We start from the raw sequence: 12077 nt of genomic DNA, 5'->3' as shown, positions 1-12077 counted from the left end.
TTGAGATAGTAAGGCTTTCTCTTAATGATCTAATTAAGATATTGGGTGAGGGGGTAGCTAAAATCAAATGATGGATACCAGAAACATGAATGCATGGAGGAAAACTAAGGTCATAGTGTCAGTAGAATTGAATAGTAATAACCATTCTTTTACTTTCATAATCACTTTACTCTTCTAGTGAAATTTGGACATGCAGTTCAGGAGAGCAGAGTTGTAAAGAAGTTATGCTTAATGTTGCTGAAAATTTCCAATCTTTTCACAGTAGATCTTTTACTCACAGTAGTTTTTGTTTCCTTGTCAATAGCGTTAGATACAAACTTGTGAACTATACAACTGTATACAACTGTATAGAAACTAAAGTAAGGGCTTCTAATGGAGTAAAACCATAGGATTGGGAGTCATGAGATGTTCATCTGGTCTTCTACTACTAACGCATGTGAAAACATGGATAAATTACTCAACTTCCCTTAGCTAATTCTCTTATTTGTAAAACAAATTGGGCTAAGATGGTTTCTTCTAGCTTTATGATTACATAAGCCTAGGAGAATGCATCTGCTTTCTCAATAGCAAGCATAGCTCTTAGTTTTCAGAATTGGTTCACATTTTCTGGAAACTTAGGTTATATTTGGAAATTGCTAGAGAAGTAGCAAATTATTATCACTTCACATGTGCAAATCTGTTAAAGTATCATTATATGATGGATGTCTTCAATAAACCAACCAAGGAGTACAGCAACACTTCATTTGTCCCATATTGTTAGGGAATGAAATGTTTCTGATGCATGCATTTTCAATGATGGACATAGAACCCTTTAAGGACAAAAAATCTGTTTTTAGCACTTTTTATGAAAATATTTCTCAGGGGCACCTGGGTGGCTCAGATGGTTAAGCATCTGCCGTCAGCTCAGGCTATGATCCCAGGGTCCTGGGATCGAGCCCCACATCGGGCTCCTGGCTCAGCGAGGAGCCTGCTTCTCCCTCTCCCTCTGCCTCTCTCCCTGCTCATGCTTTCTCTCTCTCTCTCTGTATCTCTGTGTCTCAAATGAATAAATAAAACCTTTAAAAAAAAGAAAAAGAAAATATTTCTCAAAAACATGTCTTATATTCTTTTTCGAAGTAGAAGTTACAAAAATATGTAAATTCCTTTTTATGATTCAGGTCTGCTGAGAGCTCTTTACTGCCCAAGAGCCTTTTGTGTATCCAGGAGAATCTTTATAAGCACTTTGTACTCTGATTTATGATCAATGAATTGGGCTTGTAGATTCACTAAACAATTAATTGTTTAATCATTAAAACATGATAATGTAGCTAAAGAATCAATTTCTCTTCAATATTTAAACTGATTATTAAATTAACTAATTAGACTGCACTAAATGAAAATCGTAAGTCTGTCAGATTCTCTTTAACTCTAGAAATCAACTGACAAAATTGTCAATTAAAATTAATTATGAATATTTAAATATAGTTCATAAAGTTAATAGATTAGTCTTATAAAACTAGTAAACCACATTCTTTTAAGTATCTCAAGTACCTGAAAAGAAAACACACATAAATACGCATAGTAATTTTAAAAGCATATGCAAAAACCTAGAACAAAAATACTATTACCATTAGATTTATTTATGTGTGTGTGCATGTAACCTCAGCGTTATAGTAATTATGGCAGAAAAAATCCCTAATTATGGCAAAATAATTTAGCTTTTAAGAGGAATTTTGAGATGATGACTCTTCATTGGGCCTTTCCGGTGTCAATCATGTAAGTTTCTACTTCTTGAAATATATTTTTAGATTTCATCACGGTTATATGGCACAGGGTCCTATCATTTATATATAATGCTGATCTAATGTCTAATAGGCTTATTTAAAACTTTTAGGTTGCATTATGTAACTCTGATGATAGATATAGGTATTGAGCAAATAGTGAACAGTATATATGTATAAGTGAATCACATAGTATTCCACTTTTTCTGTATACTTGAAAATTTTAATCTGCCCTTTCTTTTGTAGAGTAAATGTTATTAATCACTTTGATAATTTTTTTTAACCAAGATAACTACTTTAATTAAGATAACTACTCTAAGTGTATGTTCAAATTGTCAGATGTTGGTCAGTGGGTGTCCATTTATTTTACTTTCTCTTCCCCTTTCTCACTTCTCCAAACATCTTTTAGATTCTACTTGCCTTACATTATGGTAGTACTAAGATACTCCAGGATCATCTTGATTTCTCTTTTTATCAGGATATGGAAACAACTACTCTCCAAGGATCCCTGATTTCTTTTAGTAGAAAATAGAATTAAAGACCAAATTTGTGTATGAGTATATGCATGAATGCTGGTGTTAGAAAAATAATGTGCTGGGGCTAAATTCAATGATAGAGTTGGAAAAAACTGTCCTTTTATATTATGATTTTATATTGATACTTAAAATTTAATTTTAAATATATTAAGTTCTTGATATAACATGCAATGTATACCAAAACCACATTTATATTTTTAACTTCACTTTTCTAGAGCATATGCTGATTTGGAACCCACATTTGACCTACAGTAACCCCCTCTGCAATATTAAAATTTTTACATCTTAAAACTCTTATTGGATATCATATTATTGTCAAAGTGTTACTTTGCTCCTCTGTGATACTATAAAATTGTAAGGTTCTCTTGGTGTAGGAGATCTTTTTGTTCTTAAATGAAGTGGTCCATAGCTGCCTTGCTTTTAGGTTGATGTTTCTCTGTTATTTTCTGTGCTTATTTTCACTGTGCGTTCAATCTTACTACTTTTCTGAGTCAATTCTAACCAGATGGTATCTAGGGAGGTCTGACATTCATCAAGTGGTCACAGACCTGGGGTGGAATGGGTTTGTGGTGAACCATGGGAACCTGACCTGCTCTCTGCTTGTGGATAACACCACATAATTCAACTTCTTGCTAAATTCCTTTTCCCTGAATTCTAGTTTCTGATTGGAATTGAAAAGCTGATTTGACCTTCATCACTGTGCTATGGAGGTTTTCTGGATCTTGTCAGATATAAGAGAACATTGCTCTGCGAAAGAGGAAGAAGCTTAAAACAGACAAGTTTGGGCACAGGATGAAAAATCTACTAAATCAGAGTTACTCAGTTCATGACACCTGCCTTCTTGAATTTTGCTTTCTTGAGGTTTTGTGACACCATCTTTTTTTTTTTTTTTTTAATACTGTGGTCCTTAGTTCTCTTTAGCATGATGAAGACAAGCTGAAGCTATCAAAATGATATTGCAGAACTCATGGACTCGTAAATAGATGTAAATACAGAACTTACAAAGACTGTATGTCATCATTTAGTTAGCGGATTAGATACTAGACTCCCCCTAATTAGTTTGCTTTCTAGAGACACAGACCTTGTGGCTTTCAAGAGATGGAACTTCTGCCTCCCACTTACCAGTATACCGCTTTTCCAGATATGTTGGCCCATCTGAAATTTGTTGTCCATACAGCTGAAGACCTACATCTCAGATCCAGTTTCAGATTCAGGAAGATATACCTGATTGTGTCGATTAAATCAGTAATGATCTTCCTGCTCAGAGAAGGGCCCCTTCCTTTTGCCCAAAGCAGTGATACTTCATCCTAAACTATTTGCAATGATGTAACAAAATTTTTGTGCTTTATTTTAACCATAGCTTCCCCATAATCCAGTTTATACACTAGGGAGGGAATCTCTTCCCTCAGAGAAGAATCTTCTCTCTTCAGGAGAAAGTAACACTGGCTCCTGCTCACTGTACCCAAACCAGTATTTGGGGTCCTAATATATGTGTTTCTTCTTGTTAAGATCACACCTGAATACTTTCCACGTAGAATCCTGTTGTAAGGCCAAGTGTGTCATTTTGGATTCTCATGGAACCTAGCTCCCACTCTTCATACCTCTTCAGGCAGACTCGTAAATTGGATCACGTGGATGCCCTTAGTGGGATCATCTTTTGAGAATGGTCTTGTATCTCTAACCAAGTGCATCTCAACCACTTTCACTTCTTAACCCATAGAGAAAATAATAATGTCTGCATTATACATTGGCTTCCAGGCCCCATCAAGCAACACGAGTGACCTGTGGGATGTATATCTAGGTATACCCATAAATCTATGCCAGATCACATTCATTGAGAAAATCTTCCCTATTCTTTTTCCTACCAATTCAGATATAAAATCTAAGTAAACCAAATAAAGTTCTGGATGAGGACTTACAGCGCCTTTTTTTTTTTTTTTTAACAAGGAATGCACACAGAAGCTTTTGTGCAATGCTTTTCTAAGTGTGATTCATGGACCATTGCCTGCCTGAAAATTTGTTACTAGAACACAAAAGAATAATGTAAACAAATGGTCTCTAAGTGTATTCTTTAATTCACTAGATATGTTTGGGAGAAGCATGGTAGGAATACATTCTCAATAATGAAAGCTCTATGTTGATTTATGTTCTAACACAAGCTCTGACCAGCAAGAACACTCAATGAAGAACAAAACTGTGGGACTCAAATAATTCCCTCCACCTGTGTGGTACCAAGGGCTTGGGTTAACTACATTAAGGCACAACATCCAGTCCCCCTACTTTTTACTGCTTTCGGGAACTTACATGACCCTGCAGGAAGGAAAAGAATAGCAAAAAGCAAAACAAAAAAACAAAAACTGACTCTCCGTTATGGCTTGGTGAGTGTTAATTCTGAGGAGGATGGCAGGTAGTTCTATGAAGCATTTGTTTCCTACTCACCTGGTGAGAGTATAGTCAGGAAGGAATAAGGGTACACAGGCTTCAGTTCAGGTGTTAACATTTTGTAGATTATTTAGGCAGAACCTTCAACCAGCCAATAATTCCTCAAGTCTGTTGTTTTCCTGATCTTCACCTCTGAAGTTGACAATGCCTCAATGACCTGGAAGACTTTTTAAACTATAGATTACTAGGCTCTATGTCCAGAAATCTTAGAATTCCATCAGGTCTCAAATGGAGGCTGAGTTGTATGAAGTTCCTAGGTGATGCTGTCTCTATTGGTCCAAGAGCCACATGGGGAACTACAAAGAAAGATTCCTATTAATATATATTGAGATCACAGTGGAGCCATCACTGGGGGCTTCCAGCTGTCTTTCAGATTTTGATTGAAAAAAGATTTACTCAGAATACCAGAACAGAAGAAATATAAAGGAACAATGAGTCAGGCTATTTGAAAATACAAGTGTCTTCATTTACATTGCGGAGATAATTCAGATTCTTTTCTGATAGCCTCTTTTGTGTTTGTTCAAGGCAAACTGAGCTCCTAGACAATTGGAGTTTTTCTCATTCCTTTTACCCATTATCCACAGGGCTGCTACCAGAGAATGTAAGTATCAGCTCCAATGGTCCATTACAATGACTCACATTTAATCAATTTTATTTAGAAACTAGCAATGCTTTTGAAACTTTAGGGAAAGGATATCTAGAAAAATAGAGACCTGTACCATCTTTTCTACCAAGTTGCTACTTGACGATGAGCCATCTATGTTTTTTAAGTCAGTAAATATGTTTTTTTTCATTGATAGGCTTTCTTCAGCACCATATTCTCTAGGTGAGGTTTCACAGCCACATAATCTCTGAATCTGCACAACACACTTGATCCTGAGAGGGTAGAGCTCACACTCAGACCCGCTTCCTTTCAGCATGAAGAGTGCACTGCCCACTTGGCAATCCCTGTCCTCCCCTGACAGCCCACAGCTCCTTTTTATTCCCAGTGACGCCAACATCATCATTACTTTGTTTCTGTTTTTTGTGAATACTGGGGATTCTCCAGATATATGTCATCTCCATCATCACAAGTCTGTATGAATCCGCTTGCTTTGAGGTCTATGGCACTGGCCTATAATACTGCATCACATAGTCATATTGTCAAAGTGGTTAAGTGGGAAGTATAATTCCCGGTCTAAGAATCATTTGAGCTCTAGTCCGTGGGTGCCTATGTCCCAAAGAAAATAAACAGCAATTTACCAGATGACTATTTGCTGCCTACAAAAAAATCAGCTATTGCCAATAAATCAATCAATCACAAGCCATCTGATATCAGAGACTGCAAGCTCATATTAAGAATGTGATTAAGACTTGTCTGAATTTGTGCATAATGTTTTTGGTAGTATTACAAATAATCACAAAGGATTTGGCATATGGGATAAACTATCTCTGGATTATTAACTTATGTGAATTTTTAAAAATCTAATATGAAATTTGGGTATTTTTCTCTGAAAGCTCTCATTCTTGAGAAGTTTTGTTATTAAATAAATGAAGAGTCCAAGGGCTTGAAATCATTTGTAGTATAGATCCAAAATCCCTTGCCTGAAACTGAGATCAAATGTGGGTTGTTTTTTTTTTTAATTTAATTTTTTAGAGGAGTTTAAGGTTCACAAGAAAACTGAGGAAGGTACAGAGATTTCTCCTAAGCCGCTGCTGCCTTCAAGCACAGCCCCCCCCCCCCATGATTAGCATCCCTCCCAGATGTGTTTTAACATTCAGAATTTTTTGGATATTGTAAAGCTATTACAAACATAAACTGCCTATTATGTACTAGCTCTTGTGGGGTCTGGGGTAGCATCCCACAGTCAGATGTTAATATTTCCTCAACTAAATGATGAATAGTTACGTGAAACGTGATTTTTTTATAAGAGCATAAATAAAGGTTCAGGTTAGGTTCTGCTTCTGAAAGAGTTGTGAAACACTTGGTTTTCAGAACCTTTTGGATTTTATATGTTACAAATAAGAAATTGTGAATCTGCACCATGGTCATAAAATGTTATGATCAATTCACTGATATTGAATGTATTCTTGGTAGGTAGTAAATTAGGAGAATCACTTCCTAATTGGTATCAAAGTGAAAGCAGGTATTTCCCTTAGGGCAGAAACATGGCCTTCTGCGTCACATCATTAGCCACACCTATTAGGTAAACAGAGGAGATGTAGTTTTGTTTGTATAGTCTTGAAAAACTTGAGTGGACAACAAAAGGATGCAATGAAGTGCTTGGAGACCAGAGATATTCAGTAAATAGCATTTTGTTTTGCTTTCATGTTAGCAATTTTGTTGGTACTGGAAAGTACCAAACTGGGGAGTGCTCTGCCCATATGTATGTGATCCTGGTGCTCAAAATATATAGATCAAATTAGTTGTGTGCTCTAAAAAATGGTCAATGGGCAGCAGGTCTTCCCATTTGGTTGTGCCATTTCTTATACAGGGGGAAGATAATTTGCTAAAAATGCAAAAGCTGCTTTACCTTTTTAGCTTGTTTTTATCTGCTGTGTATGAGGCTGTCTATATATAGACATGGATAAATCTCCTTAAATCCACATATCTCTGTATGTGTATGGCTACATAGCTGCCTACTCCCAGTTTCAGAGTTTTGTGATAAAAGTCCCACGGTAATATATTCATTCATCTTATTTCTGCAGGTTTTCCAGGACAGAGAAATTTGGTTTGTGGTGTTTTTTTTTTTTTTTTGAAGTTTGTTTGTTTTGTAAAATGTAAGTAAATAGGTATTTGTCCAGATAATCTCCAATTGTGCAGAGTCTAGTACTTAGGAATTTAGTAATGGGCCACTACCAGAAAGCAGATATTAATAGACAGCTGTTGAATTAGTTAGCTGAAAAAGAGACTTCACCTTCACTTTTTATTTTTTCCTCTCCAACTTAACCACTCCTTTGTCCAAAATAAGCAAAATCCTCTGCTTTATGGAGCATAAGTATTCATAGCTCAAAGAGGATTACTTTAAGATTAATTACAACAATTTCCTAGAGCAGCATAGGAAGTATTTATAAATGTATATGCATATGTGTGTGAATACACTATTACCTAGATAATATTTCATTTAAACTTCGTTTTTATTTTCTTCCTCTATAAAGATCGTTGGCTAATGGTGTCTGCAGCCAGAGGCCCCGTAACATTTCATCTCCAGATACAGTTCCTACCGTTAGGCCTATTAAGAGCTGCAGATGTTTTGCATCCATGCAAACTACATCAGTTGACCTGTATCATGCTTCTAGACTAAATTTCTTTGAGGATGGAAAAGACATAGCTGTTTCTGCTTTGGGTGTTTCCCTGTGAAGAATGGCTTTGACTTTGTTAATGTATGCCACTTCCTACCTAAGAACACCTGTATACTTTTAGTTTATTTTTGTGTTCCTCATTCCTTAGTCTGCTTATTTTTAGGTATTTCACTAACCTTCATTATGTCTCTTGTATGTGTGAGATATTTTGCAATAGCAGTACATGTTCAGGAGCACAGAGATACATTTTTTTAAATAAACTCCTTTGAATAAATATTAGCTAAATTTCTCAAAGGCTTATTTTCTACAAGAAATAGCTATTCTTTATGACTAAAAAAGTAATTTTCAGAAAATTTGATGGTGGGCAAAAAGGAATATTGCAGCTTATCCCTTGGCACCCCAGTGACAGTAATTTTCATGAGCTATTTCTCACAGCAAGCTACAGAATTTTGTGGGAAACTTCCCAGCAGTGTTCCCCATAGGTCAGGTTTCATGGCCAGAATTGCACATCAGCATTCTTTATAAGAAATGAACTTGAGGCATAAGTGATGAAGGTATTTATGTCTAATATAGAGTTAAGCTTGAAAATTAGAACCAAGACCCTGGTTAAATGAAAGTCAAACTGTAGCCTGGCAGCACCAGAGTTCAAACAGAAGGCATTACTCCAACTGAGGTTCATTCCCCAACCATGGTATAGGATCAATCCAGATAGGAAAGAGTAGAAGGCTGAGAGCCAATGGGTCTTCATCAAGGGGAACTGAATGCTCCAAGTCCTTGACTTCCTACACTCTTGTAGGTGTGAAACTGATTCCACAGAAAGAAGCCTAGGCAAGGCAAGCACAGTTGGTAGCCTCCCACCCAAATCTGGTTCTAGATCCACATTCAGCAACCAGGCTGGGGGGGGGGGGGGTACAGATTCTGACTTATGCTAGTGTACTATCTAGTAACCAAAAAGAAAAGTTCATTTTCATTCTGCTATTAAATTGCTGTGAGATCTAAAACAAGTTGCTTCATCAACCTTAGTCATAAGTTATCTGTAAAATAAGGAAATCACAGGAGTACCTGGGTGGCTCCGTCAGTTAAGCGTCTGCCTTCTGCTCAGGTCATGATCCCACAGTCCTGGGATCGAGTCCCGCGTTGGGATCCCCACTCAGTAGGGAGTCTGCTTCTCCTTCTCCCTCTGCCTCTATCCCCAGCTTGTACTCTTTCTCAAATAAATAAATAAAATCTTTTAAAAAAATGATATTACATGTAATTTAACCTCTTGTCTAACCTAATATTGGTAGTATTTTAAGTGTTGGCCCAAGGGAACATGAAAACACATTTCATTCTTTTTTCCTTCATAATAAGTTGTTTCATGCTGTTTTATAGGCTTAAATTGATGGTTTTAAGAAATAAAACTATCTTCTGTGTGTTAACATTCAGGTTTGAATACCTACCATTTCATTCTGAGAAAGTCTCATATAGGACTCCACACAGGCAAACTATAATAAAATTGCTTCAACACAGTGATAAGCAACCAGAGAAAAATGAACAATATATACATAAAACACAGATAAGAATGACAGCCAACTTCTCAGAAATAATACAAGCCAGAAAAGACTGTGAAATAAAATCTTTAAAGTACTGAAAGGAAAATATTATCAATATAGAATTCTATATCCAACTAAATAACTTTCAAAAAGAAAGGGGCAATAAGATTTTTTAATGAATTTTTAGTTTTTATAATAGTTCTAGATTTAAATAAAAATTGCCACTATAGTTTAAAAAATTCCCATACCCTACACCCAACTTGCCTTATTAGCATCTTAGATTACTATGGTACACTTGTCACAACTAAGGAATTGATACCTACATATTTTAAGTCCATATTTTATCCATATTTCCTTAGTTTTTACCTAATATCCTTTTTCTGTTCTGTCGGTGACATTTTCTCAGGTTTACCTTGTTTTTGATGATGTTGACAATGCTGAGTACTGGTCAGGTATTTTATAGAATTTCTCTCAAGTGGGACTTTTTTTTTTTCATGATCATACTGGATACAGTAGACTAAAAATTTGTGCTCCCCCACCAGATTTATACATTGAGAGCTTATCCCCAATGTGATGGTTTTGGAAGTGGAAATTTAGGGAGATGTTTAGGTCATGAGGATGGAGTCTTCATGAATGGGGTTAGTGTCCTTTTAAGAGAGACTTCAGAGAGATTCTTCACCCATTCTCCCATATAGACTCTGTGAAACGATGGCCTTTTATGAACCAGGAAGTAAGCTGTCACCAGACACTGAATCTGCCAGCACCATGATCTTGGAATTCCTAGCCTTCAGAACTATGAGAAATAAATTTCTGTTGCTTATAAGCAACCCAGTCAATGGTATTTTGTTATAACAGCCCAGACTAAAACACTCAGGTTTTGTGTTCGTGGGAGGAAGATAAGAGATAAAGGGACCTAGTCCTCATAGCCTAACAAATGTATATGACATTGAAATCCTTACCACTGTTGATTTTTACCTTGATCACTTACCTGAGATAACATTTGTCAGGTTTTTTTCACTGTGAAGTTATTTTGTTCCCCATTTTCAAGAATATATTCATTGGTAAACATTTGCAGTGTCCAGCCCATACTTTAAAAGTGGGGAGCTATATTCTACTCTTTGAGAGCAGAGTATCTACATAAGTTAATTGGAACTCTTCTGTATGAGAGAATTATTCAAAATTATTTTGCAGAAATACATACTCTCTTACAAAAGAATAATTATATAATTATATACAGACTCATAGATATTTATTTTATACTTTGAGTTATAATATAATACTTCTTTCTTTCTTCTTACTTTTCTTTTGCTTATCAAATTGTTCCAGCTTTGACCATGGTTGTCCATTCAATTGGCTCCTGTCATTTTGACATATCCTCATCACTGAAGGGTGTTGTTTTGTTTTGTTTTTAACCATTTTTTTTCTGTTATCACAAGATGCTCCAGGCTCATCTTGTATATTTCCCACCCCAGTCCTAGAATCAGCCATTTGAACAAAGAGGTCTGGTTCCTTTCATTAGATAATGGTATTAGAAAGCAAGATCTGAGTACTAGGTGTGCTTGTTGCTCCTGGGATGCCATTGCTTGTAGGCCCTCTCAGCTGACACAGCAAGGAAGTAGATGTGTGTTTACTAAAGTGTGCATATATACATATCTATGGATATTTGTAACCACCTGTATATTAACTAAACATGAATTTATACTGATATCGCCAACTCCAGTGTACTACCATATGGATTATTGCAGCCTCCTTCCCTTATTTGTAGCTTCCCACTCTAATAATAAGAAACCTGGTGCCCACCATCAAACATTTACTTAATTGTTCAATTCCAGCTCATGTGTATAGTGATTTCATGATAGTTAATTTATAAACCTTTGGGAAACAACTCTATCAATTACAGTACAGTGCTTATTACAGTTTATTTTACCTTCTTAACCTTACAGACTCTACTCATTTTTAAAGTTATTTGGGCCAGCAACCTTTTCCTTCCACTCCCTTCAGGGATGTTGTAGCATACATTTTTTATATAATTAGACTTCATTTGTCACATTTTGCATCTACTTAGGGATCACCCAACTTCCTAAATGATTTTCTAAAATTTGTATTCATTAAAGTTCACTTTTTGCTATAAATTTCTGTGCATTAGACAAATGTATAGTGCTATGTATCCAACATTATAATATCACACAGAATAGTTTCACTGTCCTAAAAAAATTTCCTGTGCTTCACTTACTCAGTACTTCTTTATGACATCCTAACAACCACTGATCTGTTTACATTCCCTATTTTCCCAAATGTCATATAATTAGAATCATACAATATGTAGCTTCCCACTCTAATATATTTTATATTAGCTGCTTCCAACCAGCAATATGCTGTTAAGATTTACTCCAGTCTCTTTGTGTCTGATAGCTCATTCATTTTTATTGCTGAATAGTATTGCTTTTTATAGATCTACTATAGTTTGTTTATCCATTCACCTATTGAAGAACATCTTGGTTGTTTCTACTTTTTAATGATTATAA

Source organism: Halichoerus grypus, chromosome 10 (genome assembly GCF_964656455.1).
Source record: "Halichoerus grypus chromosome 10, mHalGry1.hap1.1, whole genome shotgun sequence".
NCBI lineage: Eukaryota > Metazoa > Chordata > Mammalia > Carnivora > Phocidae > Halichoerus > Halichoerus grypus.
This window is presented reverse-complemented; position numbering follows the sequence as displayed.